Here is an 8,256-nt window from a genome sequence, read left to right on the forward strand (position 1 = left end):
TGGTCCCTGAGTCCTAGAGATGATGTCATATAGATGTCCCATTATGACGGAGTGCTCTGCCGACACTTATTGTCTGCACTTTGGCCAGTTGTGAGTTTCTGCATTAGTTGCCATCCACTGCACAAAGAAAGTTCTCTGAGGTCTGAATTAATCTATAGGTAGTAGATTTAGAGGGCAGTTTGAAACTGTGTTCATTTAGCAGAATAATAGTAATCTGTTCAACCCTGGGGACTATCCATGGGTTCTTGGCCAGGTTTATAGTACTAGGCATGTGTTCCCTCCTATGAAGGGGGCCTCAGATTCAATCAGAGAGCGATGGTTTCCCCCATGGTCATTATTGTAGCTCACAGGGTATATAGCTGGGGGGGGGTGTGGGGGACTGTTGATCCTGATTTTGGCTCTAATTTCTAAATCATTGTTTCCTGCCTTGGTGTTCACTGCTCTCCAGCTACTGCTTTGGAGTCTATTTTTTGTTGTTTTTGTTTTTGTTTTCCTTTATCATAGAGTTGGTCATCAGGTGGCTTCTTTAAGATCCCTCTGCTTTTTAAAAATCCAGACACTTAGAGCTATGAAGTTCGTTCTTGGCGCTTCCTCCCTTTGTATCCCACAGGGCTGTGTGTTTCAGTATCACTTATTAATATTTCTGTTTTAATCCTGGGGTATTTGTATTTCCTTCCTTCCTTCATCACTAGAGAATACAGTGTGTAATGTCCATGAGTTTGGATAGCTACTTTTTCCTGTTGATGACTCGTCTTATTCCATTGTGGTTGGTTGGAATGCAGGTAGTTGTTTATAAATTTCCGTGTTTTTGTTGAGACTTGCTTTGTGCCCTGATATGTAGTCTATCTTGGTTGTGTGGGGTCTTGAGAAGACGGTGTGGTTTTGGGTGTTTGGGTGTTTGTGGATGTCTGTCAGGTTCATCATATTTAGTTCTAGTGTTTATCCAGTTGCTTTGTGTGGGTGATCTGTCTAATGGTGATGATTGTGTGTTGAGGTTACCCACTACTGCTCTGTTAATCTGTGATTTTTACGTCTAGCAGTGTTTATTTTATAAATTTGGATGGGTCAGTATTTGGCACATAGATATCTTCTTGTTGGGGTGATCCCTTGATCAGTATTAAATAGCCCTCTTTATCTCATTTGACAAGAATTGATTGAAAGTAGTATATTTTATAAGGTATTTGGATAGCAATAACTGCTTATCTCCTGATTCAGTTTGTTAGGAACACATTTTTCTACCCTTTCACCCCAAGGTAGTATTTAATCTGGGGCTTGGGCAGTAAGGTGTGTTTCTTGGAGGCAGCAATAGGAAGGGTTCTGTTTTCTAATCCAGTCTGCTATTCTGCATTTGGGGGGGGTTAGGGAAATTGAGACCATTGCTATTTGGAGTTATGATTGAAAGGAAATTGTTACTGCCTAGCATCATTCTTCTGAGTTTGTGGTATTTGGGAATTTCTTATCCTCTTTTGCTTAATGAGTGTTGTAGTTTTTCTACAGTAGTCCTTTGAGTTTGTTTATCTTTCTCTTCAGACTGAACTCTCCCTTTCGGGCATCCACTGTAGGACTAGCATGGGGGACATGGATTCTCTTAGCCTGCTTTTGTCATGAAAAGTTTTTCTTTTACCTTCAATTATGACAGTTTTGCCAGAGATATTAGACAGGGTTAGAGTTTGTGTTCTTTGAGAGTGAACGATTTGAGTCCAAGCCCCTGTTGCTTTTGAAGTCACTAGTTACCATGATGAGTCTGGCTTTATATGATAGTTGGCCCTTCTCTTGTAACTTTCAATATATCTTCTTTGTTCTTTATTGCATACATTTAGTACTTTGCCTGTAATATGTTGGAAAGGGGTTTTGTTATTTTAGTCCTGTCTGTTTTGGTGTGTTCTGTGTGCCTTTTCTATCTGGGTTTCTCTCTACTTGGGAAATTTTCTTTGATGATTTTATTAAAGATGTTTTCTGTATCTTTTGCATGCAATACTTGTCCTACCACTATACTGGAATACATAGTTTTTGTCTTTCATGGAATTCCAGGGTTCTTGAATGTTCCATTTATACCTTTAACAAACATATTGGTCCTGACTAAGTATTCTAATTTCTATATTATATCTCTGTACCCTGATACTCTGTCTTCCACATCAGCCACTCTTTGATAAGGCTCCACTGAAGTTTTAATTTAACTCATGTTTTTTTTTTTTTATTTCTCTTATCATTTTGGTTATGGTTGTCTTCAGTATTGCTATTTCTTTTTGAAAATGAGATTTATTCATTTTATGTTAGGTGTGTTTGGTCTCTTTGTGTGTACTCTTGATGCCTTTGAAGGCAGAGAAGGGCATCAGATCCCCTAGATCTGGAGTTATGTATCCTCGTGAACCACCATGTGGGTGCTTTGAATTAAACCCGGGTCCTTTGTAATAGCAGCTTTTAACTGCTGTTTCATTTCTCCAGCCCCTCCATTTCTTTATTAAATTCTATTTTCATATCATGGATTGACTTCCTTCTTTTATTTGGGTGTCTGTGGTCTCCTGGAAAAATATTGATGCCTTCTCTGAGTTGTTTTTTTTAACCATATATGCTGTGGGTGGCTGAGGCCAACTCTCCTCATCCCTGCATCCCCACAGGGTTATAAGCAGCAGACGGCTGTGCTGAGTCCAAAGCCCTATGTTCAGCTCCTACAGCTTTGCCTTTTCTTGCATTCTGGGGGCCCAGCATCAAATTCTGGGAAACACATCTGTAAAATCTCTACTGCTGCTCATTCATTGTAGGTTTCTTAGTAGGAAATGGTCATCCCAGCTTACCTGGGGAGACACACCTCCATGGCAGCTGTGACTGCTGTCATTGTGGCCAGAGCAGAAAGTCCTGTCCAATTGGAGGGGAGTTAGGGGGACAGCAGGAGATAGCGGCTCTCCGAGATGGAAGCTTCTTATTCTCAGAGGACATTACAAGGAAAAACTGACAGGAGGTCTTGAAGGTGGGTGTCTAAACAGGACCAATAGGGAAAAGGGGGCAGAGCCAAGGGCCCACTAAAACTTGGAGCTGCCCTCCCCTTAGCAGACTCCTAACCGCAGGGCCCCTCTCCTCAAGAAGGAATAAAACCGTCACTTTTCTTTCTCTGAAGCCCTGCCTCCTGTCATTCCTGTATGCTCAATTCTTTGTCCCCCTCGAAGAATGACCTCAACAATCCATCCCCTAGACTGCCACCTATTGCACAGTGGTAGAGAAAGTTGGTGGATGCAAGTGTGGTAGAGACTTGGTGTGCTGGTTCCCAGACTGGACCAGTAGTAGATGGAATGATACAATATCCCTGTCCTTTTTAATTCCAGACTGTACCCCACCCTTCTTATCCACATGTCCTCTCTTGAAGAACAAAACAAAACAAAACCACAATTCTTTTATAATATTTTGATCATCCTCCCGTCTCCCAACCTCAGATCTGCTCTCACCTCCCTATCCTACCAAATTTCAGTACACTTCTAAAATCAACAACATATATTAAACAACAACAACAACAACAACAACAACAACAACAACAACAACAACAACAGAACCAAAAAACCCTAACAACATTGAGTCTCATTTATGATGCCAAAGTGCCCTTGGGAGTGCAAGCTGTCCTGGGGTTTGGTTGACCTACCAGGGTTCAAACTGTTAAAGAAACTGATTCTCCTTCTCCCAGAAACTACCAAGTACCAACAACTCCTCAGCTGGTGGTGAGACGGTCTGCCTGCCTCCCTCACTATACATTGGGAATTTTGTCTAGCTTGATAGGTCTTGTATGTGTTGTTATAACTAGTGTGAGCTTGTATTATGCAACTGCCCTGCTGTGTTCTGAAAACACTGGGATTTTGTTATTGTTTGTTTGTTTTTAAATCAGTTCCCACTTCTGGGTCTTACAGTCTTTCCAGCCCTTTTCTGTATAGACCTCCAAGCCTTAGAGAGAGTTATGTGACACAGATGTTCCATTTAGGGTTAAACATTACCTGGTCCACTTGGCACACTTAACAGCTATAGGTCTCCTTGTTGATTGCCATCTGTTGCAAGAAGCAGCTTCTTTGATGAGAACTGAGGGATGCACTAATTTATGACTGTAACAGTAAGTCATAGAGAATCATTTCAATATTGTAGACATTTAGGAGAATAATCGTAGCAAGTTTTCCCCTAAAGCCTATGACAATTCTAACCACAGGTTTTAGGCCATGTTAACACTGCCAGGTATGGATCCTGTCTCATGGAGTGGACCAGACACCCAATTAGAAAATGGTTACTTACTCCATATCATTCAGAGAATAAATGTGTTTGAATTTATTTCAACATTTCACAGTCACAGCAACGTATAGGTTAATAATTTAAAAAAAAAAACTTTTTATTGATTCTTTGTGACTTTCACATTTTGCACTCTAATCCCACTCGTCTCTGTCCCCTCATGTCCACCCTTTGTCCTTGCATCCTTCCTACCCCCAAACACACACACACACACACACTTAAATCATAAAAGACATCTCATCGTGGAAGCTATAGCATGTCAGTGTGTGTCCCGTTGTATATCTACACAGTATACCCTGCTGTCCACATCTTTACTTGCAATGTTCGTTGCAATGAGTCAGTGGTTCCAGATCTCTGACTCCTGTGACACCATCAATATTAGGTTTTCACTGGACTTCCTCCTGTTATTGCCCTGTGTCACAGAGATCCTAGAGCTTTGGATCAGCCGGACTGGCCCTTTCACATGTCCCAACAATTTGCAGATGGTACCGATTTGGGGTTGGAGCAACTCAGAGCCAGGGAGCTGAGCCTGAGTGGGAGCTGAGCCTGAGTGGTAGCTGAGCCTGAGTGGGAGCTGAGCCTGAGTGGGAGCTGAGCCTGAGTGGTAGCTGAGCTGAGTGGGAGCTGAGCCTGAGTGGTAGCTGAGCCTGAGTGGTAGCTGAGCTGAGTGGGAGCTAAGCCTGAGTGGTAGCTGAGCTGAGTGGGAGCTGAGCCTGAGTGGTAGCTGAGCCTGAGTGGTAGCTGAGCTGAGTGGGAGCTGAGCTGGTCAGAGCTCTGGCTCTTCTTTATCTGCACCACTAGAACCAGCTCCACTGTGCTGCCCAGTCACAGTGTGGGTCTCACTCTCCCAAGTGCTGCAGCCTCTGAGAGGCAGGACCAACTCCCCATCTCTCATACTCTCAGGACTGGCTCACCTGTGCCTTTACCATCAGGGCCAGCTCCACGGTTGCCCAGGCAAGGTGCAAGCCTACTTTCCTGAGTGCTACTGTCAGTGAGGGAGCAGGGCCAGCTCTCCTGCTCTCATGCCCTCAGAGTCAGCTCTCTGGACTACTGCAGGGGGCAAGGGGCAGGGATGGAGATTCACTCTCAACTCCTATGCCACCTCACAGTAGACAAGTGGCAGGACCAGTTCTCCCGTGGTCTTACTGGGGGGCAGAAGGCCAGCTCACCCATGCCCCCCTCCACCAAGCACTACTGTACTACCTAGGCAAGATGCACAGCCCACTCTCTCAAGTGCTGCAGCTGATAAGAGCAGAGATAGCTCTCCTGCACTCACGATCATGTGGGCAGCTTTCCCAACTGCCAGAGGTGATGAGGGAGGCAGGTCTCACCTCTGTGCCCTTGCCACCTCACAGCAAACCAGTAGTGGGGTCAGTTCTACCACAGTCATGCCCTCGGGCCGCTCACCCACACTCCTACCACCAGGGCAAGCTCTACTGTGCTGCCTAGATGAGGTTCAGGGCCCCCTCTCCCAAGTGTTGCCACAGGTAAGAGATGATGCCAGGTCTCCAGAGGGCTGCATCCAGTGAGGCGTAGGGCCAGTTCTACACAGCCCCGGCATCCAAGTGGTCCCTAGTGACTGCCTGGACCAGGGACATTCTCATGTTCTCTAGTGGTAATATGAGCTACTGACATTGACACTGACCCCTGCCACTGCATTAGCCACAGATGCAGACGTGGCCCTCAGAAGCAGCTCAGGCTGGGACTTCACAATGGCCCCAGGCGGCAGGGCTAGCTTCTCACAACGGGCTCCTCCTCTCCACCCTCGAGTCTCCAGTTCCATCTCTCTTCATAACGCTCAAGCTGTTCCTCTTCTCTTTTCCATCTGATAAACACACGCTAGCACACTGTGGTTGCTCCCACTGGAGCCTGTACACAGAGCTGGCGGACCCTTGGGTGACATTCTCTAGGAAGCCGTTGTCTACAATCTGCCTGTGCCAGGGGCCGGAGGGCAGGTCTGTAGGTGGCATAGCAGTTCAGCAGGTCTCTGTTTTCCTCTATCCATGATCTGCTATGTGATGGTAAGCAGGGTGTCTGTGATCCATAGACTAAAATATTTCTGTTGTTTGGCAGTAGCTTCTTCATATGCTTGTATACATATATCCTGGAGTAGTTTGCAGAACTGGAAGATGATCCAGGTTTTGAATTAGCCAGTCTGTCTGCATAACTTACTAAAATATAAAACACTAACTAACTAGTTACATTGTCCATTAGGTACATTTGATTTTGTACACAAGAACCTGCTCCTTCCTTGTAATCATAATGGAGTGTAGGTATTATTGTCTCTGCTTTATACACAGTAGTATGGAGTTTTCTCCAGACTAAATAATTCATTAACTATCCCACCATCTACACCAAGAAGAGCTGGTGTTCTAGTCTAGTCAGTTTCCAAAAGCACAAATGCATACCCATATGTATATATATTATTAAGAATACAAGAGGACATTTTAAAGCAAAACCTTGTAGCACATGATGGCTGCTCATTGATTTCCCGTGTTGTTTTAAAGTGTTGGTTCTTTGGTGAACACCATGTTTGTGTCTGTCCTTCCACTCTGTAGGAGGTGTGCTAGTGGTGGCCATGACGACACAATACTCTCACATGTCATAGTACATAGAAATGCTATCAGTTTTCAGCTGCTCATGCTTGATCTAGACATTGTTTTCAATTTTCCATACCACTTTTATTTTCTATGTAAGTTTTCTAGTATTTTGTAGTCAAATCTATTAATTGATTTTTTTTTTATTGATTTCTGCCTTTAATGTAAGCCTCTGAGATCTGAGAGCCTCTTGCTACTTCTGTCAGAGCTGAGGGACCGCTCAGACTGCTGGGCTCAGTGCTGCTGCAGGCTTTGATCATGTTCATGGAGGTGATGTACTGGGTATTGTTTACCACAATTTGTCCTTTCTGTTTTCTGGTGATTTTATGTGAATTGCCTGTTGGGTTTGCTCACTCTGTGTTTGTTATCTGTTTTCTCTAAGGGGTAACTACTAAATAACACATACTACACTGCATTCAAACTCCCTCCCACAGCCCTCTCATGCTTGGAGCACAGGTGTAGACTCTCCCTCAGTAAGATTGGCTTTCCCAGAGGAGTCTTAGGTGCTTTTGTAACTAGCCTGATGCAATCCTTCTCCGGTCCTTAGGCATGACCAAACATGCACAGTCCTGTGGGAGAAGCTTGGGTTGGGCGCTTCCTTGGCTACAACAATACAGAGGCTGGCCAGTCCCTAACACCAGTTTCCTGGTGTTTTGGTTTGGTTTGTCAGTCACTCTAGCCACTGGCTTGTGAAAGGGGAAGGCAGTTCTCAGGTGATAAATACCCGGAGCCACTGGGTTCAATCAGGTTTTTTTCTCTTGCTCCTTCCTTCCTTCCTTCCTTCCTTCCTTCCTTCCTTCCTTCCTTCCTTCCTTCCTTCTTTCCTTTCTTTCTTTCTTTCTTTCTTTCTTTCTTTCTTTCTTTCTTTCTTTCTTTCTTTCTCTCTTTCCTCTTTCTATAACTTTTAATTGATTTTTTTCTGAATTTCATATTGTGCACCTGAATTTCATTCATCTCCCCATTGTATCTGCCCTCCACACATGCAATCTCCACCACAAAAAACAGTAAAATTTAAAATAATAATAATAATTTAAAAAAAATATGGAAGCTGTAGAATGTCACAGTGTGTTCCACAGTATACCCTTTTGTCCTGCTTATATGCCAGAAGTTATATTTTCTTTTCCTGGTGGATTACAGGTTCCATGGACAAAATTGTTCTTGGATTTCTCTCTGCTGTTTAATAAATTTTTTATTGGCCTTAAAGAGAAGAGCCATTATTTAAAATTCAATATTTCATATTTTTGTGACTATTGTGAAGGGTGTTGATTCCCTAATTTCTTTCTCATCCTGTTTATCCTTTGTGCAGAGAAAGGCCACTGATTTGTTTGAGTTAATTTTATATCCAGCTACTGCACTGAAGCTGTTTATCAGGTTTAGGAGTTCTCTGGTGGAATTTTTA

Source organism: Mus pahari, chromosome 10, assembly GCF_900095145.1.
Source record: "Mus pahari chromosome 10, PAHARI_EIJ_v1.1, whole genome shotgun sequence".
NCBI lineage: Eukaryota > Metazoa > Chordata > Mammalia > Rodentia > Muridae > Mus > Mus pahari.